Consider the following 27,061-nt stretch of genomic DNA (forward strand, 5'->3'; position numbering starts at 1 on the left):
TTGCCTCTGAGCTATCCTCCCGGGAATATCATGCTGTTATTGAAAAAAAGCCTAATGACTATATAGTTGCTCCATATATAATAGTGCAATTTAGGTATTAGACACAACAAAGTTATTTGCCCCTTGCCTTACTTATGGCAACTTATTCTAAAGTCACTTCCATGGTGTCTCCAAGTAGCAAAGACTGATGATGCTCCTTTCGATGTCCTTTTCTGTGAAGTTGTTTCTCTTGCTGCAATCCATATGCAAATTAGGGGGTTTGCATGTATTTTGCCCCAGAGCGCCTGGAAAGAGCTCTAATAGATGAGTTTCCTGCATCTGCAATGATTCTAGAGTTTTAATTTTTTTGTTGTATTAAATTACCTTCTGCCACTAATGTTACTAAAAAAGTAGATTGGGGCGGGGTGGTCATTTTGGGGGCACGAATGAGGCCATATGGAATTGCGTGCACTGCATTTGAGGGTAAAAGTAGCAGGACTTATTTTGTGGCTTGCCCTGTCCCACACTCTTGCAATGCTGGATACTCTCCTGCCCTCAGGCTTAGACTGCTCTATGGGGAAATAGGGCAATGCCTGAACCAAAAAGCAAAAGGCTAGTGTGGGCCTGTTTTATGGGTCAAAGTGGGCCACCTATTTGGACAATGTGGGCCAGTTTGATGAGTTACTTCACTATGCAGCTAGTAGTCTTGACTAATGTTGCTGTATAAATATTCTTTAAATTGCAACATTTGCATTATATTTTTCAACAACAAAAAACCTTGTGTACTATTCAAACAGTCTGTCACAAAAGGAATGTAAAAGAATGAAAAGTTGCAAAAGGAATTTGCAACTGTGGGACACTTTTTCATTGGTGTCCGAGACAGTTTTATGCCCCAGTCTGATTCTGCGTGCCCACAAACCTTGGCTACTCTTTCTGCAGCGCTGCCTGGCATTCACCCGCACTGCATACACACAGGGCTGCAATACTCAGGGCCACAATGCTGCCGCCGGGGCGGGCTATGGGCACAGCAAATGCATTGAAGAACACATCATAAATGTGCCCACAAGACATCAGCACAGAGGTGAGGGTCAACAGTCAGGGTCCAGGGCTTGCCATTGCTATTGCATGCATGCGCACACATCCACCGGTAGGTGAAAAGGCAAGCCCTGCCCTGCATGAGGGAGTAAGGGCACAGTAAAAAAATACCCCAATTTGAATTTCAGTAATCGGGCTGGCCTGGCCACCGATTGTTGAAATTCAAACTGGGGCCTTGGTGGGTAGCTCACCCCTGACAAGAGTTTTTCCCGCCGAACACCCAGCTTTGCCGAGGGAAGCAGGGGGCTTGGTGATCTAATCTGCTGTCCTCTTTTTCCCCAGCTGTAACTTGCGCATTTGCATGTATTTTGCTGAGCCTGTTCCCTTCCTTCATACCTGAAAGGGACACACTGCCCTAGAGACATCAGAGTGGCTCCATCCCTCCAGAAGAGACTGCTTTAATTGATCATATGTTGTCACTGGTTAACCGCTGTTATAGCGCAGACACTGAACAAACTGTGCTCCTCTGGTTCACATGCCCGCTCTGGATGTTCGCGGTGCTCTTGCTACATTTGCACTATAAAATGTCCACACAAAGACACTGCTGAGAAAGGAACCCACAGCCCCAATGTTGATCTGCACAGACCTTCCAGAAAAGCACCCGCAGCCAGATGCGAGATGCACAAAAAGGCATTGTGAACGATGGATATTAAAGACACACTTGTGAAAGGCCACCTACAGCAGATACGATCAGTATATAACATGGACACTGTATCATTTCAAAGAGCATAAAATGGCAGGTGTCCACTACCAGCCAATGACAACAGTCAACATCTGAACAAATTGCCCACGAAGGCCCTAAACCAGTAGTGAACTTAACTGGTGCTGTGTGTGTGCTTTTAGAATAAAAATGCCCCTTTACATTTCTTAACATGGAAACATTAAGAACATCTTGCCCAAAAGAATGGTCTCTTGAATGGGCCATCACTGGTAAATCACACCCATTTTAAATGCTCTGCCAGAAGAAAGAAAGTGATAAGCATTCTTTATGGGCTCCCACCCATTCCCCGAGCAGCATCTGCCGCTGGGAGGGTTTTTTTTGTCTTTAGAGAGTCTGGGGTAGGGCTGAGCTATATATAGAGTTTTGGAGATATACTGATATATATTTTCAATATCGATATAGGATGAGACAATAGCGTTAACATCAAGATGTATACATATATACAACAGCATTACTTGCTGTATAAATTGTGGGGTACATTTACCAACCCAGCAGAATTCCCCTCCATCACCAAGCTGCAATTCAGCAGTACCAGCAGAATGGCTGCGCTGGCTCCATTGAGCACCATTGCCTCGCATCAAAACTGCGTTTTGCAGCTACAAAAATGATGGCTGCGCTGTCTTTGCCAAGCACATATGGGGTGAGATGGAACATGGAACACCCCGAGAATGGCTGGCAGTGTTTTCCTTATGTGCACCAAAGAAAAGAATTGAAAAGCAGCGCTGCTAGCTCAGAATTTCCCATAGAAAAGAAAGCGTTCTGCATTTAAAAATTAATGCGCACTGATGCCCTGTCCATCCTTTCAACTGTAAACAATTTGGTTCCAGTAAGACCCAGCTATGTTTATCCACCTTCAGGTTGTGGTCAAGCAAAAAGGGGCATTCCTCATTGAATGACAGGCTGTGTCAGGCAAGATCTGTGAAATAACAAAGATCTTCACTCCCAGCCGTACGCAAAACTCTTTCCTTTTTGCAACAAAATGACACAGATAAACCCTTCATAAGAAGCTCTCTCTCTCTCGGCTCATGTCAGTGTCATTAGACCTTTGCTTTGAACAGATTCCTGTGTAGTAGAAATTGACAATGGCCATGGAAATACTCAGAATAAAGATACCAGGAAAAGCTGCATTTGAAAGTGACAGCCAAGGAAAATTAACCACATGTAAAATGGTGCTTTTTACAAACAAGAAAATATATGTTTAAAAGTGAAATGTTGAATTAAGGCCCTGTCCTTACGTAGAATTGTAATGGGGTTTTGTTTTAAAACATATATAGCATATTTAATTCCAAAAGTCTTGATTTCTGTTTCAGAAATAAATAAATAAATACATTTGCTGTGAAGTCAGCAAGAAACAGGTTTGACAGATCTTGGCTTCACAGGCCCTGCCTTTCCTTACTACAGGATCTATCTCCCCCAAGTGGCCCAGCCCCTGGGGCATATGAATAGGCAAGGGTGGTGGATCTCACACCCTCGTCAGACTAGTGGCCGTGCTCCAGCCTTGGACAAAGGATTTCTGGGCCACATAGGTGTGACTTTCTGGTAACACATCCCCTCCACTCAGACTGGAGAGCTTCAAAGACAAATCTATGGCAACAGAGGGATAGTGCCTGACATTTGGCTGTGGGTTTGAAAAATATGCCCTTATTTGGAAGACAATTCTGGCCATTTGGGGCAAAAGACTGTTTTGAATTAATAAACTTTAAGACTTTTATTTCTGCAACCGGAAAACACAGCAATACGACAGTTTAACAGTTTAAATGTAATTTTGGTGGCATTAAACAAGACATTATAGCTTTCCCTAGCATGTGGGGGACTCAAACGGCAAAAAAATGTAAATCATGGGAAAAGTATACATGGTATAACTTTTAAATTTAATGCAAACATGCTTTGTGATAATAGGTACACATATCTAAAATTGTAGAATTTTAGATGAAGCGGTTCCCACTAGAAATGGCGAAAGATTATTAGAAATGCGAAACACTATCATACAAATGTGGGAATTGGAATGACATGTTCAGTGTAAAATCTGATTTGGGCTAAAAGAACTGTAGGAGGGCCATGGGCATTGTAAACCCACACCATAAAACGGATGTCATGTCCCTGAAGTCCAACCGCCTGAGAGGAAGGCGGTAACAGTAAACCCTGACCAATCTAGTTGTTAGCGGCATGTCAAGCCAAAGGTCTGCCCCCATAGTAAATCCTGTGATGTCATCCGCCTTATAAAAGGTGGAAGCTCACAGTGACAAAGGACACTTTCTTCTGAATTTTCCAGATCCTGCATATCCAGATATTCCATATTCACTATGCAAGATTACAGATTCAACTGCCAGGCCAGAGAATAGCCAGACCAAAGAATAGCTGACCCTATCCAGGAAGGACTATTGATCCAGAAAATCCCCACAAAAAATCCCAAAAACTCAGGGAGAAAGGGGAAAGGTTGCTGAATCCTCATTGGGATTATCCAGTACTACCTGCTTGCCTTGCTCCCCGCTTTATCCAGCTGAGGTGCCTCTGTGCCGTGACCAGACCTTTGGCCAGCTGTTTTCTTCTAGGAGAGCCCGCTGCTGTGACCAGTGACCAGATATTGCCTCACTGTCCAGAAAATCGGTCCACGGTCCAAAATAAGTCCTTAGTACTATTTTGATTAAATAAATTAATTCTCCCTAAAAGAAGCACACAGCGTGAAGGGGTTACAACTGCAGCTTAACCTTTCTATTCACGGATGGCATTTCTCTTTTCTAGCCAATAAAATCTAGTTTAAGTGAAACCTGTCCTTTTCTTTCCAAAACCAATTTTCTCTTTCCACTGCTTTCATTTTTAAAACTGAATTTCCTTTCCCATTGAGAATCTCATCCTGTCATTAATTTAGAGTCACTCTTTCACTTTCATATTATCCCTGTGATGTGCATCTGTCACTCAGCATAAAAACTGCATTCCAATTTTGTCTATTCTACCCGCTTTTCAAACCGTTTTGACATTTCAACCCGTGTAAATTAGTAAATGCAATTTCTACGCGTGTGATTTGGCTACACTGTTGTGTTCACTTTCAAGTTGATTTTCTGAATTGTATGCCCGTTGTTATGACATTGCTTGTAGTTTGCTAGTGTTCTTACATCCCTGATACTGTTATAACTCATATTTACCTCATTCATTCAACCGCAAATGTAAATTTAATATTTAATGATTCCGAGTGCTATTTTGTGCAATTGCAAGGGTCTTTAAATCAGATTTTAATTCTGTTTGTTACCTAGTATACCTGACTCCTTGCTACTCCTTTCTATCCACGCAGAATTCAGTTAATAGGGGCTTGCGGGAGTATTGCAGGGGGAATCTTAACTGGGGTGCTATCTACCCAAAAAGTAACCTTGCTCTCAGTCACTTGTGCTTTGTTTATGTTATATTAGAAGGTCAAACTAAGTGTATTCCATCATTTTACAGTGTTATTATCGCCACACTGGTGATTGCTACCCAATATTAAAATTGGGTGATTTCCTTTGAATTTAAAAATAAATAAATATTGCATTATCACCCACCGGCATGGTTTATAAAAATACAGTAAAAGTGTTTTCATTGTGCGCTGCAGCCTAGGCCAGTACCAAGAGTCCTGGTCTGGTGTGTGACGCCCCATTAGAATCCTTAACAAAATGCACAATTTTTACCTCCCAGGGCCACTTTGAACTACTTTTCCTGCGTCAATTTGGGAAAAGCATACCCTTTGCCTGTTTCTGGGTGGCCTCCCTACTTTTGTCTGTGGCCCTCTCTGTACCTCCCCTAAATTTGATTCCTGGAGACCTCACTGTTAGGGACCTCTAATGAGCCAAGTTAGCATTCCAGAGCCTACATGGTGGAGTGCATTTCTTGAGTCTAGAAAATTGGAACAATGCTCTAATCTGAGACAGCGAAAAACAAAACAAAAAGTCTTAAATATGATTTGCTGTTTAACTGGAAAGCAATGAAGTGTGGGCAGGTAAAAAGCGATTTGACAAGATTAAATGCGCCAGGCTATACTCAGGCAGGCCTAGATAAAGATAGCCAAGTCTATCTGAGACTGTATGAGCAGAAGTGCTTCCGTTACCCAAGCAACGGCGATGAGATGTTGTCCAGGCCCTGTGACTGTGACAAGGACTCCCCTCCTGTCCAGTTAACGCCAGATAGGCTTTCAAGTCAATTTTTGAAGCAGACTTCTCTGCTGCACTGATTAAATGACTCAAATCCTTCTGGAAGACTCCTGTCCGAGAGAAGGGCAGAATCGCCATCTTCCAGTTCAAGTCTGTACCCTGTATCATCCATCTTGCTTGACACCTTCACTGCCCCGCACAGAACTGCTGCCTCACCAGTTTCTGAAATCTCACTTAAATGATGAAGTCCCAAATATGAAATTATATAAGATGCTAATAATTAACTATTACAATAAATTCCATTCTTATTAACTGCAAAAGAAGGAACGTTATGGTGCCTATTCTTAATTAATGTTAAAAGGAATACCCAAATGGCATGAAAGATGATGTGACTGACAGAATAAGGTGAAATCAGATTAAGAAATGAGGTGTGCCTCCAACAGGTAACAAATAAACACGACCACAGGCCACTAGGCCGAGTGGATTTCTTTAAAGAATTCTTAGTGGTAGATGTCTTAAATGATAAGAGGCTACTTCTGAGGAAAACAAAGAGTTAATGATAGGTCCCATACCCTCCCAGATTGCACAAGAGCAGGAATTTAAATACTCAGGCAAGGATCTGAAGGGCAACCACATTTCAGTTTGAGAATCAGCCCGGTGAATCCATCCGATGTTATAGGTATGAAGGAATCAAATTTGTGATCAGGTATCACCAATTTTCCTTTTTGATCCTGGTAGGAGTTGAGGTTGTCTTAATGGAGCTGGACATAGTTTCAACTTCATTGTGAAAGAATTGAGCAATTTGATCACAAAAGTCTAGTGAAAGGGATCACTGCTGGAGCTTCTGAATTGGGGAATTCCTTTTCAAGGCTTGCAGCCATTTCAATTCTTGAGGAAACGTAGGTATGTTTGGCTGCTGTAATGGCTGCTTTATGGATTTTAATTTGTTGTTTATATAAAGACTCGGGGTAACAACGGAGCCAGACACGTTAAATGTCTTTTGTTGTTGCTTTTATTGTTATTCATTGAGTCGTGACTCATATAGGACATGAAGTCTTAAGAGGGTGTCTCACAGATCTAAACAGAATCAAAGTATCCCGGACAGATATTATCCTGTTATCATACGCTTTAAGACCAGCCCCTCAGTCATTGTATGGCTTAAGGAGACAGGCTATCAGGCTGGTGTTAAAATTACAAGTATTAAGAATTCTCCACGCTCTAGCCGACTGGGGGAGAGCAGTGTGAGATTTGATCTCTTTAGTAGAAAGTTGCATAAACGGTTTCGTAAAAATTTACATAAGAACAGCAATGACAGCATGAGCAGTCCATTCCAGTTGGTATGGAGGGTTCACTTTAATAAGTTAAAAGAGCAAAATTGAAGATCTACAATGTGACCCGCTATATGGGTGGAGGTGGTTATTTGCTGTTAAGGCCTTGTGTTCCCATATTGATGATAAGACTGATAGCCATAGAGACGGAAAGAACAATGGACTCAGATATTGAAAGATTAGCCGCCGCCAGCATCGATTCCAGTAGTCTGTTTGAGGAGTTTTCACCAGCGTGTCATCTGGGGTGTCAGGATGAATTTAGTATCCAATGATTGTAAGGTTCTTGTGGCTCTCAGGATGGTTGGGACAATCTGGTTGACCAGGAAAATCGGTACCAGCATGCTAGTGTGGGGGCAAGGTGCTTAGGTAGTAAGGTTAATCGTTGGTGGTAATTATGAGCACATGTTAGACTGGGTTTTGCACTTATTGTCTTCTTTGACACTGCCTATACATGTGGAATAGGAAGCTGGATAAGGTAATGGATACCTAAGATTTTAACTGTTATGACACTCCCAGCACCGTCCAGGAGGGTGCTTCCTCTTTGGTAGATCAGTTTAGCAGCGCTTTGTTTAATGTGGACACTGTCCTCTAATGGGGAATTGGTTTAAGGGCAGAATATTTCGGGGGCAGTTAGACCTCTACCGGAGATCACTTTGGAGAAATAAGGATCGGAAAAAAATCTTTTGTAGAGTAAACATGGAGAAGCGGCTGATTGTCCTTTGAGCAAGACAGTTCCCATTTTTTATCAGCCTACCTAAGGTGGCAAGATGAGAATTGATGTATAGGGCTTTTGGGCCTTACTTCCCTACTCTCTTTACAGTAATCGTTTTATGGGCTTGTCCTCTATTTGGTTACTTTCAGTGTGGTCAATCTGTGCCCTCTTAGTGACGACCAGAAACTTGAACTGTTCAGCGAAGCTTCTACTGCTCTCACTTAGATCCAGGCAGAGTCTGATCCTGTATGGTGGAAACCCCCTCCCTGCACTAGCAGAGAGGATGGGCTTTGGCGGTTTCCAAAGGGGAAGGACACTGTCAAGGGGCTTGGAGTGTTTACCTTACAATATGTCTGGGACAACTCTTCTGTCAGCAAGCCAGGATTCAGGACCTAAGAGTTAAGACCCCCGCATTCTTTGGATTGAGCTTAATGCCCTTCTGGTGTTAGCATTACACAGCCAGGGCTCACAGTCCCTTCCTGCTTCTGGTAGGGTCTGTGAGAAAACAAACATCTCTCTGTTGTAGGGTCTGCAGTGGTTGTCAGTGGTTGGCAACATTTTACAAAACATGGATTCCTGTCCAGTACCCATTCAGACTTGTCTACGAGAACATTCATTACCCTACATTTCAGGAGCATCTTGTAAAAGCACCTTTCATCATATAGACATGTTAGCAATACACCATTCTACAATGCACAACCTTATGCATAAATTATACAGTGCTAAACGTCCCCCTATAGAACTACACAAATTCAATGATGGTCTCCTAAATGGGATAGCCCAAGAATTGCAGAAACAAATAAAAGACATACAAAGTAGAAATTTTGGAATTGAAGTAGAATTAAAAAACACAAGTAACTTGGAATATAGTAACAAACATCTTTCACCACTACTCTTCCCACTAAAACATACACAAAAGAAATAGCAAAGTTTGAAAACACACCTGTTTAAATTCCAGACAAAGTATGCATCTGTAAGTAAAGAACAAAAATGTTTGATATGGCCTACAAGATAGAAGACAATGAGGAATCACAATGGTTCCAATTGGCCTTGTATCTAACAACAGAAAATAAATACAACATAATCAATGGGGTTGGGAGGGAGTTCGGGAAAGGGTGTGGGATGTCTTTAGGGGTTGAGGGGAGGGTGGGTGCGTCCCTGGGCAGGCAACAGGAAGTTTCTCCCTGTTGGCTCCACAGAATCAAGGTGGCGCCACCCGGGAAAAGGCCTCGGGTGGATGGAAAATGCGGGTGGTACACAGTGTGGTCTTGCCCGATTTTCCAGCCACAGGATTGGCTGAGCGCCCTTCCCTGGGTGTGAATAACTTAGAAATATTTCCACTTCCATATGATCTCCAACAACTTAATCTATATGTGATTATTATAATTCAAACAGTACACCCATTCTTTTTTTAAAAACTTTAATTTTTATTGGCAGAGGTTAACAGCAAACTCACATGTCAGAGCATAATATACAATCGGTACACTCATAGGACACAATGCACACACGGAAAAGATAGTACATCAACAAAAAGAAGAAACAGACAATTGTGAGACACTATGGCATTCAAGATCATCCCTTCAAGACCGGGGGTGAGTCGCTTTTGGATGTGTTCTCAGCCTGGCTGATAAGGTAACTGTAGAAAGCAGACCATATGTTCCTGGGACAAGAGTGAACAGGGAACATAGTGAGGTATTCCTCTTCACAAGTCTGGGACCATGTGAGTGTGTTAAGCCACTTCTGAAAGGTCAGGGGGGGAGGGGCTCTTCCAACACTGAAGTACACATTTCTTGGCTACCATGCAGCTTATGTTTAGGAATTTAGCCAACCTTCTAGTATCACCGGTATTCCACACCCCAAACAAGACTCCCAGCGGACTATGGTCGATCACCGTGCTGGTGATAACAGTGAGAGCCTTCAGGATCCCATCCCACAAATCTCCCAGTATGTGGCATGTCCAGAACATGTGTAGATGTTCTGCGCCCCCAGCCCTGCAGCGAGCACAGGTATGTGTGATAGTGCGAGCAAACTTGGAGATTTTGAGGGGAGTGTAGTACGACCTGTTCAGTAATTTAAACTGCATGACTCGGTAACAGAAATTGAGGTACACTCTGTGAGTGTGCGAGCACATCTTTTTCCATAGTTGGTCAGACACCTCGAGGCCCAGTTCATCTGCCCATTCAGTGCATGCTTTGGAAGGCTGGACTGAGAACCCCACTGACTGCATTTTATATAAAGAGGAGACGATACCGCAGGCGCCACTCGAGTTAGCGATTTAGGCAACCACTGGGGTGTCAGGAGGCTCATCAGGAAACGTGGGCCTATAATACTGTAACATCTCAAGCGCAGACCCAGGGTGGCCCTGCCTCCATGTCTGTGAATCAAAGAACTTCCCCTCGGGAAAGAAGTCTGTCAATGCCTGATAACCCAGACCACCCCAGCATTGGGCCAAGGCTGTTTCGTGTGTAGTGTAGGTTCCAGCCCGGGGAACCCCTAGATGGGGAGCCATTTATAATAGGGGTAGGATTCTGCAGTCGTGTTCAGGAGACCGTCCCAGGCAAGCAGGGTAGTCGCTAGAGGATTAGGAGGGGAATCTGGCACATAATCCCAATGGAATATCAGGGTCATAATATTAACCTCAGCCGCAGCCAGGTTTTCCAGCTTGTCATACGGGCGAATCAGAGAACTCAGGTACCAATGAGTGGCATATTGGGCCTTTGCGGCTATCCAGTACAGAGTTAGTTCTGGAGATAGGAACCCCCCCTCCCATACGGGAGCGCCATGTGTAACTATTTCTTACGAACCGCACCCGAGTGCCATAAGAACTGTGCACATGATTTATGTAGTCTCGCAAAGTTTTGTTTCCCGGGCCAGATGGGTACGTTACTAAAGATGTAAAGCAATTTGGGAACCAGAACCATCTTGACGAGGGAGAGTTTACCGGTGAGTGACAACGGGAGAGAGCGCCACTGTACCATTTTTGACTCGGCCAGTTGTGCTACTGCCAAGTAGTTATCTGCTAGCATGGTGGACTTGGACAGGGACATCCGGACTCCCAAATACCTGATTCCGCCGGGGGACCTGCAAAGTGGATACCCTGAGGCAGGTTGTTGGGTGGCGTTGGTGAGTGGAAAGAATCTCCGATTTGGAGTAGTTGATTGTAAAACCCAAGAAAGTGCCCACGCACGTGATATCCGCAAGCCGGGGTGAAGGTGGGTAGTGGAGTCTCTGATGTATAATAACACATCATCGGCATATAAAGATATCATCTCGGGGGTGTCTTTCAAATGCACTCCTCTATGGGCATGGCGCGCTCTAACATGTTCCGCCATTGGCCCTATCAGTAGAGCAAAGAGCCTCGGGGAGAACGGGCACCCATGTCGGGTACCCAATAAGAGTGTAAATAATGTAGATGTTAGGGAATTAATTCACCATTGGAGTAGTGTATAGCAATTTAATGTATCCAATCATTTACATGGAATTGGAATGTTAGCATGTGCCACACTTAGATGGAATTGAGAAGGATAGCATGTGCCACACTTAGAGGGAATTGTGAAGGATAGCATGTGCCACACTTTGATGGAATTGTGAAGGATACCATGTGCCACACTTAGACGGAATTGTGAAGGATAACATGTGCCACACTTCGATGGAATTGCAAAGGATAGCATGTGCCACACTTAGATGGAATTGTGAAAGATAGCATGTGCCACACTTAGATAGAATTGTGAATGGTAGCATGTGCCACACTTAGATGGAATTGGGAAGGATAGCCTGTGCCCCCCTTAGACGGAATTGTGAAGGATAGCATGTGCCACACTTAGATGGAATTGCAAAGGATAGCATGTGCCACACTTAGACGGAATTGTGAAAGATAGCATGTGCCACACTTAGATAAAATGTTGAATGTTAACATGTGCCACACTTAGATGGAATTATGAAGGATACCATGTGCCACACTTAGACGGAATTGTGAAGGGTAGCATGTGCCACATTTAGATGGAATTGCGAAGGATAGCATGTGCCAAACTCAGAAGGAATTATGAATGATAGCATGTGACTCAACTAGATAGAATTATGATTGGTAGCATATCCCACACTTAGATAGAGCTATAAATGACAGCATGTGCAACACTTAGACGGAACTGTGAATGATAGCATGTGCCTCATCTATATAGAATTATGACTGGTAGCATATCCCTCACTTAGAATTACAAACGATAGCATGTGCAACACGTATATAGAATTGCGAGTGATAGCATGTCCCACACTTGGATGGAATTGTAAATGGTAGCCTCTGTCACATCTAGATAGAATTGTGAATGATAACATGTACCAAACTTAGATGAAATGTGAAGTTCAGCCTCTGTCGCATCTAGTTAGAATTGTGAACTATAGCATGTCCCACACTCAGATGATATATCGATCCCTGGCCTGTGCCGCTTCTGATTAGAATTGTGAATGATAGCATGTACCACACATAGATGAAACTTTGAACTTCAGCCCCTGACTCATGTAGATAGAATGTGAATGATAGCATGTACCACCTTTAGATAAAATGTTAAGTTTCAGCCTCTGTTGCATTCTAGATAGAATTGTGAATGATAACATGTATCAAACTTTGATGAAACGTGAAGTTCAGCCTCTGTCGCATCTAGTTAGAATTGTGAACTATAGCATGTCCCACACTTAGATGAAATATCGAACTCTTACCTCTGCCGCATCTGGTTGGAATTATAAATGATGGCATGCACCACACTTAGATGAAACTGTGAACTCTGGCCTGCGCCGCATCTAGATAGAATTATGAATGATAGCATTTACCACACTTAGATGAAATGTGTGAAGTTCAGCCTCTGTCGAGTCCAGATAGAATTGTGAATGATAGCATGTACCAAGAAATTGTGAAGCTCTGCCTCTGTCGCATCTGGTTAAAATTGTAAACTATAGCATGTGCCAAACTTGGATGAAGTACCGAACTCTGGCCTGGGCCACATCTGGTTAGAATTGGGAATTATAGCGTGTGCCACACTTAGATGAAATTGTGAGGTTCAGCCTCTGTCACATCTAGTTCGAATTGTGAATGATAGCATGTGCCAAACTTGGATGAAATTGTGAGGTTCAGTCTCTGTCACATCTAGATATAATGTGAATGATATGCTATGTATATGCCATGTACCGTTATCTGTATCACATGTTTACCCTATCCATCCTGTCGCTTTATATACGTATACCGCTTTGTACGCCCCCTGTCCTGCTCTCGTGCTTGGTCACAGGCACTTTGCTTATAACCTCCATATCACACTACTACGCTTACTCTCTCCTGTACACCATCATTCAACTAGAACACAGCTAAGCTATGACACATTCGGCCTAGCTGTTCTCATACTAACATGACCCCACAAACACCACATCACCCTAATAAAACACAGCTAGCTGAGCACATACCGGCTAGCTTAGGCGTTTCCTAAGGCCTAACACAGCCAGAACTCAGTCTGGGTGTCCACCCTCCAGACTGCACACATCCGACTGATTTCCTCAGCACAACACCTACTGCTAAGAAGCAGCTATCATGCAACAACCACACCAGCTGCACACATATCCGGTGCGCCCATGAACCATACATCACTCTCTCTTTCTCTACTGACTTGAACTGCGGTTCCCGAGGGCGTTCAACCTACCAGCGCTTTGAGATCATACCAATGATACATAAGGCGCTATATAAATGCAAAGTAACATAACATAACATAACATGTTGGGGCCAATCCCCATTGTCTCTAGAACTAGCCACATGTATTTCCACAAGACCATGTTGAATGCCTTTTGAACATGCCTTTTAACTATCGAGCGTGATCATACCCACATCACTGCAACGTATTATTCTACTCGCTGCCTTGTCGCTGTATTATTCATATTAAGACTGTACATTGCGTATACCTGCTATTCCCGTTTTCGCTACATAACGTTAGCACCTCTAGCTACTATACATTAGCCCGTCCTTAGTTCCGGTTTAATAAGCACCTTTGCTAGAACCTTTAAGGCTATTAGGCCAAGCAAGTAGACTTTGATTACTATTGTGATCCAAAGGTCCTCTTACTGCTGTCTGCGCAGATTACTCTAACTGTACCTTATAACAGCATTGCTATGAGCGTTACCACCTAGGACAGCATTGCTACTAACCCTTCCACACTTAGTGCCCTTACCTCTATCCCAGACTATATACTAAGCATGTATTGCTACATCCTAACTCTCTGTAGCACATTTCTTACACTGTCTACACTTAAGTGCTCTATGCACCTGGCCCTACCATATACGGGGATACAGCCAAAATACTGCATATCACGTTACACCACCCCCACTTTACGAATTTGCCTGATCGCATCATTATGACCTGCACCAATCCATACTTGAATGCACCTGCCCTTTGGCTGGATCACTTTGCCACCAAGCCTACACCGAATCAACCCTGTTCCCTCAACCTCAGGAACAATAGACTAGGCTCAAGATTCCGCCACAAATAACAATCCTTGATTCACCATACTACAACTAAACACCACCTGCACCAGGGACACCACATACCCACACCTAGCCCCTTTGCTGCCTTGACACCACACTACTCAACTGTCCACATATGCCCAAACGCCTCTAAAGATATCCTGATTAAAGGTGCACTAATTAATGCCAGATCCTTGGTAGCCCACACACTAGATATCGCTGATTTCATTGTAACACAAGACTTAGACTTCTTAGCAATCACTGAAACCTGGTTGCATGCTGTAGCTGGACCTACACTATCGTTAGCCACTCCTGACAATGACACCATCATCAGATGCGACAGAAACTCCAACCTTTCCAAAGGTGGGGGTGTTGCATTCATTTTTAAGAGATCACTCGAACTAAGGCCCATCTCTAATCCACAGATCCCTTCGGCGTAAATACTATCTGCCAAACTCCCAATATCACCCAACCAAACAGCCACTATTCATCTCATATATCATCCCCCTGGTCCTGTCACCTCCTTTATTGACAACATCTCATCACTTCTGGCAGAAAACACTAAACCGAACTCCCAAATCATATTACTGGGTGTCCTAAACTTCCAAGACCCTAATGATTCTAAAGCCCTTGACTTAGCAAATACATTAACCGATTTAGGTTTTTCTCATCATATCCACACCCCAACACATAATAACGGTAGAACCCTCGATTGGCTGGCTGACCTGAATTGTAGCATTGACTCAGTGGCGACCACCCCCTGCATGTGGTCAGATCATCATAAAATCACCTTCTGCATCAAATCTAGTCAGCAAATTACCAAACTAAATATTGCGCCTTCTATATCCACCAGAAATAAGAAGGACATTACCAAAGAAAAACTCCTCCCCATCATCCTCCCTCTCCTCAATAGAGCAACATCTACCTGCTCGGACCCTACAGTACTAGTAGATATATACAACCAAACCATCCAAAAGGCACTAAATATCATTACCCCACTTAAAACACGGAAACCTAAACCTCGAGCCCACATTAACTCTTGGTTCACCCCACATTTGAGAGTTCTACGGAAAATAAAAAGAAATGCAGAGGCCCATTGGAAAACACACCCTACGGAGGCTAACAAAAGATCCTTAAGCCTAGCCTCATCCAAAAGAAGCAATATACCTTGCAAAAAAAGAAATGTACAATAACCGCATCCTCCAGGCTGAATCTAACACCAAAGACCTCTTTAAGGTCCTAAAAGAGCTAGAATCTCTTGTAGCTCCAATTGACACTTGCAACACCGACTCCGATTGGTGCACAAATATCCCAAAAGCCCTTTTTGATAAAATGTCCACACTTCAACTCAAAATTAACGCTAAAAAAGATAGCCTCGCCCCAGACCGGCTACCTAATCAACATCTCAACCAAATACCTCCTCTAATACACTCTGCCAAACCTTTCCACTTCACACCTCTTACTGTTATTGAGGTAGAAAATATTATTCAAAAACTGAAACCATCGAATTGTCAAGGCGACTCCTGGCGTCGCCTTGACAATTCGATGGTTTCACCCCCGGCATCAAAGATGCAGCACATGATCTCACCCCCTTTATCACCACGTTTATTAACACTTCTTTCAAATCTGGAATCGTCCCTGATAATCTAAAGGCTGCCTCGGTCATCCCTCTCTTAAAAAAGCCCACTCTCGAGCCGAACAACCCAAATAACTACAGACCTATTACCACTGTCCCATTCCTCCTGAAAATCTTGGACTGTGCTGTTTACCTACAAATTCAGGATTATTTGGAAACCAATAAAGTTCTAGGCCTCCGTCAATCAGGTTTCCGTCCCAGACATGTAACAGAAACCACCCTTATTGATTTAAAAACTCAAATTGAAGACTTAAATGACAATGGCAAGTTGGCACTCGTTCTGCTGCTAGACCTATCAGCAGCATTTGATCTTGTCAACCATCAAATTCTCTGTCAACACCTTAAAAATACTGCCCACTTCTCAAACGAAGCCACATCTGGGATTAGCTCCTTTCTAGCAAATAGAACCATGTGGGTCTTCTCCCCATCTGCTTCTGCCGAACCTTCTCCAGTTCTGTGTGGTGTCCCGCAAGGGTCATGCGTCCCGCCCACACTCTACAATGTCTTCCCAAAGCCACTCTTCGATATACTTGACAATCTGGGTGTCACCTACACCAACTACGCCGATGACACCCATATACTCATCCCTATCACTGGTGACTATGTGACTGACACAAAAGTACTTAATGACATCTAAGCAGTCATCCATGCCTGGATGGTGAATCATGGGCTCTGTCTAAATGATGAGAAAACCGAGTTACTCATCCTCGGCTCTCATTACAGATTGAACAAACTGGACCCTGCTTTCAAAGCATTTATCATTGATGGCAACACCATTAAGGTGTCCAATGACACTAAAACCTTAGGTATCTACCTCAACTCTTCCCTATCCCTCACAAGACAAACAAATGCAGTGGTCTCAGCATCAGCATATGCATGCAAACTCATCACCGCATGTAGGCCCTTCCTGACTACAGCCAATTGTATCACCCTGACGAGAACACTTGTTATGGCTAAAATCGATTATTGCAACGCCCTATATCTCGGAACTAACCAAAGGAATATTAACAAGCTACAGGTAACACAGAATAATGCAATAAGAGCTGCCCTAAACATTCTGAGAAAGGCCCACATCTCTGACACCAGGCGCAGTCTTCATTGGCTCCCTGTCACGGATAGAATATCCCTCAAAACTCTTGCATTGACCCACAGGTGTCAATCTAATTCGGCCCCTGTCTACTTAGCCAATTGCTTTACTGCTCACTCCTCATCACGCCCACTGAGATCAGCTCAGGCTCACACCTTATCCACACCCAGATATAAGCTGCAAAAATCCGGGGGTCCAGCTTCCCTGTCCTCGCACCCCGACTCTGGAATACACTTCCCAATGCACTCAGATCTGAACCCTCTTACTTAACATTCAAAAGTAAAGTCAAAACATGGCTTTCCACCCAGGACCACACTCACATAGGACCTTAACTTTTCACCTTCTCACTTCTAATGTATTATGACATGATTTACTTGTATATATTCTATCTGCTCTCATTTTATGCCACCCCAACACTTGTACACTTTGTATATTTGCTGTCTCATTAAGTGACTCCTGTAACCGTCACTACCTGGATTCCTGCTCTGTAACCATGTATATTTTGTACTGTTTGCTTTGTAACCATGTATACTTTCATACTTATGCGGCCACATACCCCCGGGCAAGGTGTGCAATACAAATAAAATAAATACAAATACAAACATCGAGTGTGACCGCGATGGCACTCAAGTCCTGGTCAATTCGAGCCATCACATTGAAAAGCCGCCGTATGTTGTGAGAAGTGGATCTCCCGGGTACAAAGCCCCCTTGGTCCTCGTGAACCAGGTATGTCATGATCTGAAGGAAGCGGTTCGCTATCACCTTAGCAAAACTCTTGGTGTCAATGTTCATGAGGGAGAGGGGCCTGTACGAGCCACATTCGTCACTGGGTTTGTCGGGCTTAAGCAACGCCGTTATGACAGCTTCGCGTAAGGAGGGAGGGAGGACCGACACACAGGTGCAATTCATCCCAGACCTCCAGTAATTTGAGAGCAAGAATAGCAACATGTTCCTGGTAAAATTCAGAGGTGAGTCCGTCGGGCCATGGCGCCCTGCCTTTCGGGAGGTCTGAGATGGCCTTGACTATCTCTTCCAACAAGATCGGAGAATCTAATTGGTCCCTAGTCGAGGAGGAGATACATGTTGTGGGGATCTGATCAAGGAGATCTCTCGTGTGTTGCTCACTTTTTTCTTGGGCTAAAGCGTAGAGATTTGTGTAAAACTCAGTAAAGATCCCCAATATCTGTTGGTCCGACCATTGTGGAACTCCCTGTGCGACAACATTGTGGAACTCTCTGTGCGTCCTTGATGGACACAATCTGGGCCTGGCCCCATTCCACTCTCGTTATTTATGCCAGTTTCTTTCCCTGTCTTTCACCTTCCCCGTATTTCCGTGCAGCTTGTGGGGGACTAAAGTATCGAACCTCCCTCATGGTGTGCGTATCAAAGACCTTGAGTTCCTCACTGATTTGTGCGAGTGTGGTGGGGTTCGCTGCTGTCGAGCAATCCTGTTCCAACTCCCGTAGCTTGGTTTCAGAACGACTGAGGTAGTTTCTTATAGGTTTCAGTACTCCTGCCTCCCTCGAGATGGACATCCCCCTGATGTATACTTTGAAAGCATCCCATCAGTAGTAGCCTGTAGGGAGTTACATTCAAAGAATGTCTCAATATCTGCCAATATGTCAGCCTTAAATATTATGTCAAAGAGAGCAGCGAATTTGAAACGCCATGTGCTACATGAAGGCATGGATGTTCCAAATTCCACCGACAGGGTGATAGGGGTATGGTCAGACAGCAGACGGGTAAGTATCTGCGCCTTGTCGATCCTTCCCATCAAGTCACTAGATACCAAGAAAAGATCGATTCTGGAGGAACTATCGTGTACGGACGAATAATAAGTATATTCATGGAGCTGGGGGTGGAGAGCCCTACAAACGTCTTGGATGTCAAGTGCTGTGCTGTGCATGTGTAGTCTGCGTGCTGCACATGTCAAGGTTCTGGGCGCAGTTCCCGCCCTATCCAGGCTGTCGTCAAGTATCAGGTTCATATCACCTCCCCAGATGATCTGAACCCCTATATAGCCCAACAGTATAGAGGCAATGGCATCAACGAAATCCGGGGTATCTACGTTAAGTGTTCACTAAAAGGTATTCCCTGTTCATCATTGTGCAGTGCAAGACAATATACCTGCCTTCAGGGTCTATGTAGCTCTTATGGAGTACGAACTTAATAGATGTATGGATCAATGTTAGCATGCCTCTGGCTTGTGTAGAGTAAGTTGTGTTAAATCTGTTAGGCCCACAGGACGGAGCAATACTCATCGCCAGGCGACCTCGAGAATGCGTTTCATGCAGCAGGAGTATCTTAATACCATTTCTCTGAGCGTAAGCCATGATTTTCCGGGCCTTGGTGTAATTACTCAATCCCCGGATATTCCAGGATATTATACTTATGGATATGTCATTCTCCTTGGGTACATCCCAACTAGTATGACCCAGCATGTATCTACAGATAGAATTATTCCATTATGACGCCCTATCATGACGTGAAATGCTGTCCTGCCTCTGCCATTTTTGATATAACTTCCCCAAACAACACCTCCCTCACCACCCCATTACAGCTGGCGGTGTCCCTACCCTCCCGCCTCCCGCAAATACCCCAAACAGGTGTCACTGGGCCAGTCCCAACCAGGACCAACCCCACTGTTAGCCCAACAGGGGCCTACTAACTAGTCCTCTAAAGTAGCCATTGCAACTGTAGTGGGGTGGGGTGCGCTGTTGCCGTGCAATCAACTAAACAGGAGTAATGAAGTACCGGAACTGGTACTTAGGACCGGCACTATAGGTCATTAGGACACAATTACACCTCACCGCCACATGTGGTAACAGGGAACAGTACTAAAAAAGCTGCAAATGCGGTCTATCAATTCCAAATAACATAGGCAAAGCGAAATGGGTCAATAAGTAGGAGAACAGATTGGTGCCACATCATAATTGGCATAGCTTTTGCCGGGAGATTCCCCGTTGTAACCCAGATGACAAGGTGTACCATAATTCGAAACGCTATTTGCACATGTGGTGAGAAGCTAGTAGATCAGATGCTGCTATCAACTCAAGAGCTGAAGGATACTAATTGCCAAAACACTACAGAGACTGAAAGTAGTCAAGCTTCGGCTTAGTCATTGCCCATGAGGTCTTCAGCCGGATTGTTAAGCGGTATCTGTGCCTCTATAAACTTCACTGCTTCATCGGGGACTGTGAAAAAGTAGAGTTTCTCCCTAAATGTGAACTTCAGCCTTGCCAGAAATAATATTGCATAGGGGTTGTTACGTTCCCTTAGCATCTTCTTCACACCAAGAAACTGGCATCTCTCCTGCTGCACCCCACAGAGAAGTCAGGGAAGATCCTGATTATTTGGGAGCCAAGGTGCAGTTCCCCCTTTTCATGAGACAGGCGGAGTATAAGATCTCTGTCCCTGTAGCTTAGAAATGTAACGATAACAGGCCTGGGGAAGTCTCCCAGTTTGGGTTGCGGAGAGCACGCTGAACAGTGAAGAAGGGGGACATGTTAGGGTTGTCCAGCAGCTCTTTAAGCAGGATCTCAACAGCTAGCTCCATACGACCCATAAGGGCATTTTACGGAACACCTATAATACGTATATCTTTCCTGCGTGATCTGGACTCCAAATCATTGCACTTAGCCTTAACGAACTTCATGTCACAGGTAAGGGAGGCAACTGTGTCCTGAAGGGTGTGCAATCCATCTTCATTAGCTCCTATCCTAGATTCCACTCCAGTGATCCTGGTACCAGCGTGATCTATTTGAGACTTAAGTGATGCAACGTTAGCATTTATATATCGTCTAGCTTTTCGTGGAAAGAGGCGAAGTTTTTAGCCATGGATTCCATCATCACCGCGAGGTCAGGGGCTGAAGTTCCCTGGGGCAAAACATGTTCATTCCGGCAGTCAAGGTAGGGGCCAGACAGTACTCAGTGGCAACTGCAGAGGATGATATGGGATCAGAGTGGAGGCACAGAGAAACAGGGGCAGCTGGCAACAGTTGGCCTGTTGATTATGCAGCTCACAGGGCTGGACAAATAGCGTAAAGATGGGAGCGTTAATACAACGTCATGGCCGGGGCAGTGATCAACCACCCCAATGTGTAGAAGTGTGGATGGAACAGGTCACAGCAGCCTGAGTCGTACATGCAGCAGTGGCAGGAGCAACATATGTGTGCGCGCTGTCCTCTTCATATGGCTTGTGGCAGGTTGTGTCTCAGCAGGTAAACGTCCAAACAAATGTTAGTATGAGCGTGGATATGGTGTTCAAGAAGTCTGTGGGAGTCCACTTGATAGGGCCCACCAGGCATGGCCAGGCAGCACTGTATGTAACATCCGGGGTCCCCCAGGGCACGGGGCCCCGTATGTTCAGTTTTTTAGCATTGGATTAAGAATCACCCCAAGAATCACCAAGGAGGACCACTCGGGGACCGGGAGGAAAGACCCAAGGAGCCCAGAGTGCCGCTCCATACTCCCAACCAGAACCAGCGAGGAGAGAGCATCGCCTAAATCACTGACGGGAGAAGCAACTGAAGTTTTCCACCCAGAAAGGAAAGAACATCCCAATTTCCTGACTTCTCCTTGATGGGAGGTCAAAATCAAGTTGGGGGGGGCTCTGTGGGATGTATTGATCCACTCCACTGTGCCATGCGGCATATCACTCTGATAGTTAGGGTGCAAGAAACAGCACCAATGGCGGCAAAACCCTTGTGCGCGCCAAAAACCTACAATAAACGCGTTCTGCAACACATAAAAAGATGGATGCACAACTTGCCACCCATGGTGCATATGTGGTGGGATAGAGCACACACTGCAGAAGAGGTGCCAGTAGGCTCCATGACCAGCAAACAGAGTGCAGAGTGAGAAGCAGCACTTTGCAAATTAAACTAAAAAAGGTTCCTATAAATGACATTTACTTTGTTGCTAAAACCTCCAAAATGCCTATAACACAACACTTCTCAACATTCAAAATCTTGTTTGGCGCTACAATTCATGTAATCCTATGAAGCATTGCAAACATACAAAGTCATAAATGTTCAGAGCAAAACATTTCTTCAGAAAAACCAGATTGTCTGTAAACTGACAGCCCCTGTCAAAATCTGTGTGCAGTACCTTGGGCTACATGTGGATGACAGCTGTCAGAGGAGCCCCTGATGAAACTTCAAAGTATTAAACTAAAAGTCTGCTGGATTAGCAAACATAAAAAGGATTGTTGCTAAAAGGAATACAGATCTTAGTTGTGTTTTTGATCCCACTGATTGAAAGCCTAGAAAGTAATGTATTTACATGATTTGATGCAACAAGTTTGGTTTTTGCTGGATTTTAATTAAGAAAAAATTAGCCTGTCTGAGCTGCAAGAACTGGAAAAGCAGGTTTCTCCCAGGGGGAGGGAAAATCCTCTCAGCAGAAACTCACTGGGAGATTCTAATTGTGGGTTAGCCCAGACTTTTGTCTACAAAAAGAGAAGGAACAATGGCAGAGCTTCAGCCCAGGAAACGGAGGTGTGAACGGGGTCGTAAACTGCTCCTGCAAGGGATTCCCAAAGGAGGGGGCTGTTCCTGGTCTGCAGGGAGACACAAATGGGCGGACCATTTGCTGTTAAGCATGAACAAAGAACAATTTTTAAAGACTTATAACTTGTGATTCAAAGTGGTGAAAGTTATACCAAGGACATATCTGTTAGTCTAATTTTTGGCTGCACGTTTCTAGAGGTGGCAGAACCGTGTAACATGTTCTGGACAGGGATGGCAATATATGTGGTTTTATGTGAAATGTATTAATACTAGAATTGTGAAAATGTACACACACATCCCCATGTTGAACACGCATATTTGTGGTAATTTGCAGAACATTAGGAAAATGTGTTCATGGCAAAAAGGACAACATTTTGTAGAAAGGTGAAACAAGATCCCACAGCTGTGGGATTTTGATGAGCAGATACTACATACAATATGACATCTTTGTGTGTGATTTGTGTAAAGGTGACCAATGTAGAAATATGTATTTAGGATGAAATCTGATTTTGAGACCAGTAGCTAAAGGGAGGTTTCTAAAGACTGTAAAGCCAATCCATACATGTGACATCATCCGGCCTTGATCCAATCACTCAGTTGCAAGGCGGGGATGAGGTTTTGATCCACTCCCAGCTCACAGGGGCAAGCTTATTTAAGCCGGTTCATACACCTATTTTGTGATGTCATTTGAAAGGATAGAGACAGCTGACAACACATAGGGACTCACTGATTCACTCACTTTCCTGATTCCGGCGAAGCACTCTGATCCAGCATTCTACATCCAGCTCTAACCTCCTTCCACATCCAGATACCAAGACTCTTGCCAGCAGTAGAGAACTATTGATTTCAGCAAGGCCTAAATCCTCAAACTTATTCTTTCAACCCAGTGAGGCGCTGTGATGTGAGAAGGCCTTTTGACCTAGTATCCTGAAAATCTCTGGCTTGCTACCACAAGGCTTGCCTAAGGAACTTGCTATCCAGCTGATTGAAATATCCACAAACAAGAAGGGCAGATCCTGTGCAAATACAGTGACCGGCCTAGCTGATCCAATCCTGTGCCTGATGTGCTGTTCTTCCTAGACCGGATACAATTCATGACCAGAACTGAAGGTCCAATTTAATAACTTATTCTGTAAGTATCAATAAGTATTAATAGGAAGAAAAGTGACCCTAATATATCTGCATTGCATGATCCTAATCTTAAACCCATTTTATCTTTAATTCAGAACCATAGTATTGCTAGAACTATCCTTGAGTTGACCTTTCTTTCATCTGTGTTCCTAAACCCTATCTTCTTCTTGATTGATTAAGAACAGTAATTCCCAAACCAAATGGAAACTAGAGTATCACACATGAATTGTTATGAGCGGCCGTGAATGACCTTCCTGTGTGGCATTCTCCTTTTTCTAGACTTTAATATACCATAAGAAAACCTATCTGTCAACCCGAATTTCTGTTTTCGATTCTCGCGCCTATTTTACAAAAACGTCTTTTATTAAAACCTCTATAACTCCCTCAGTTTTCATGATAGAAGGGAAATTTCAACTCTGCAGTGCAAATCACCTGTTATAGCAAATATTGCGCAAGGAAAAATTTGCTGCATATTGAAATTACGTGTGAATTAGCTTTAAACGGCTTCCCACTTGGACTTTGAGATTTCAAATGTTTCTTTTGACTAGATCATTGTTTGTGATTGTGTGCAACTGTTCAAAGCGGCTCCCATAGGAATTTATGATCATTTAAACAATTTTGACCATATTTGGTGTTTTTGCTCAGTCAATTCCAAAGACAATTTCAAAGCCATATTGACAGCTGAAAAGTCAATTCCCTTTTTCGCTTGTGTTTGAAGGGGGAAGGTGGGAGTGATATTCTGTTTGATTTGTGCTATTCCTGAATACCTGCTCTCTCCTCACATCTATTTAATTGCCTATTGGGGGGTTGAGGTGTGTTTCAGGGGAAACCCCTAACCATAGTGCTATCTATACTAAACCAACACAAACGTATTATTGTCTGTGCTGCATTTGTTTTATGCTCATTCTTGGATTCCTGGTGTATTAAAGATATTATTCAGTGTTCTGTCACCCCATTGGTGATTGTTGTTTACCTATTAAAATATATTGTGATTTGAATTCTAAATACATAAATAAATATTTACCTTTGCAAACTAGCCTGATTCCTGGTTCAGTGTGACCGGGGAGGTTCCAGGATATGAGTGGCATATCGTTCAGAATATTGAACTTATAGATAAAAATAAATAAGGGTTTCAATTGTGCACTACTCGCTGGGCGTGACTTGGGTGTGTGCTGGATTGAAATCACTTACACGGACTACAGCCCAGGTATGAATTGTTGTAGGTTGGGTCTTGAAGTAGGTGGTAGCGGTCGCGCAGCAACCCAAGTGTGAAAGTTGGCCGCCGCGTATTATGGCTCCGAGGGCACCGGGGGGGCCCATTGATGCTGCCAGAGAAGGAGATAAGTACTGGCTTAGGCCCGGCGCCACCCACACCCGGCCTCCAACCTCAGGGGCAGTCGTGCCCGTGATCCTCACCTGTGTTGGCTTCCGGCTCGCCCCCAGCGGGAGCTCAAGGGGCCGTTCGTGGCCTGCCGGCGGTCTGCCACGGCCAACTGTGGCCCGGAAAAGCTCCTGCGCAGCATCACCCCAGCCATTGTGCGGCTCCCCGCTGCGTCACTCCTCCGGGGACGGTTCTAGATATCTGGTGAACTTGGCAGGACCCGGGCCGGCCCACGCAGCACGGGCCACTCGCTGAGTCCAACTCGGCCCCGCTGCAGGCACAAAGTCAAGCGGTGCAGGAGGCACCAAAAGGAGTGGAGCACACAGCCCGTGGGCACTCCACCTATATCCGGATGATAAGTGGTACGCCCGTCCCTGCTGCTTCCCCTGCATTGATCGTGCAGCCGAGGGGGAACAGCCGGCAATACCCACAGCAGTCGCATCACCAGTCGGCAGAGAATGATTGTAGATGCCGCAGCACAGTGGGCATAGGGGCACCGCGGCTCCCGGGCACAGTCAAGTCATGGCTCCAAGTGGCCGCCCAGCAGATCCACACGGCCCAAGCCATCCCGGCCATCAGCAAGGCCGCACACACAGCAAAAGTTCAGACAGCCGCAGTCAGGCCCCAGAGCGCTGATTCTCCCCAGAATTGAAGGCAGACGTGCGTGTCTGCTATCTGCAGTGGCAGCGATCGCTGAAGGATGACAGTATATCCGCCGTTGGAGTCGGATTTGTGTTGACAATGCACGGAGCACTAAAGCTAGGCAGCCATTTCCTAAACTGCTCAACAGCACCCCCCAAAACAGTACACCCATTCTAAGCTATAATACGACTTCAGCCTAACACCACCAGATTGCCTGGATGAGAATTACTTAAAGGCATTTGTGGCAAGGTAGTAGTACATTTACCATTAGACCTTAATGAAAACTTTGAAAAACTAGGAGTAGGGTGACCAGTACATCAATCTTTAATTGCACCAGTTAATGGTGTTCCAACAAAAGACACAACTAATTGGCAACAACTAATTGACTTGAACAAAGTTGAAGAAGCCCTAGAGTAACTGAAACAGAAAAATGAATACTAGAAAGATGTAATCATAGTAGAGAATTTAAAAGGAACAACAGGAATATATGGATATATACCAAAAACGGGTCAATTTGAATGTGTTGCCCTGGCTCTATGGACAGCATATTTGACCAGTATACAATTCCCCCACTATATTCCAGAGACACCATGAAGAATGCATTACAAAGATATTAAATGCATCAAGCCAAGGGGTCTCCAATGAGTGTATGGGAAAAAAGTTTAGAAGCACGTTGTTTTCCACTACTCTTCCCTACAGGGAAAGGAGGAAGGTACAATGAAAGACCCATAAAAATCAGTGCACCAGAATATCATTCTCTAAGAACGTATTCTGAAGATCCAAGATACCGGCAAAATATTGAATGCATTTTCCATCTCTTGATCGAAAGTGAACTAGTAACTCTATTTTATGGGGTTGCATACACACTAAAAACAGGAACCCACTTTATAAACATGTCAGCTAGACAAATTCAAAAGATAAAAGACGAAGATGAAATGCTGGCACCAAGTATTACAAATCTCTTGGCAAATATTCATGGTACAAAAGAATACTGGTTCCAACATCATGCTGGTGTTCGCTGCATGTCAAGGAATCTAAGCCCCCCATATGGTTTGTTGCTCTCAGTTGTGCAGTATAGGACGTACATGATTTCCTACAAACTACAAGCCAAAATAAAGAAGGAATAGACATGAAGAGTGCAGGAGAACTCTGTTCTCTAGATCCTGTAAATGTTTCAAGCTACTTTCACCATTGTTTTATTGCCATTTTACACTTCATCTGTAATA

This window comes from Ambystoma mexicanum, chromosome 4q, assembly GCF_040938575.1.
Source record: "Ambystoma mexicanum isolate Mex_15411 chromosome 4q, UKY_AmexF1_1, whole genome shotgun sequence".
NCBI lineage: Eukaryota > Metazoa > Chordata > Amphibia > Caudata > Ambystomatidae > Ambystoma > Ambystoma mexicanum.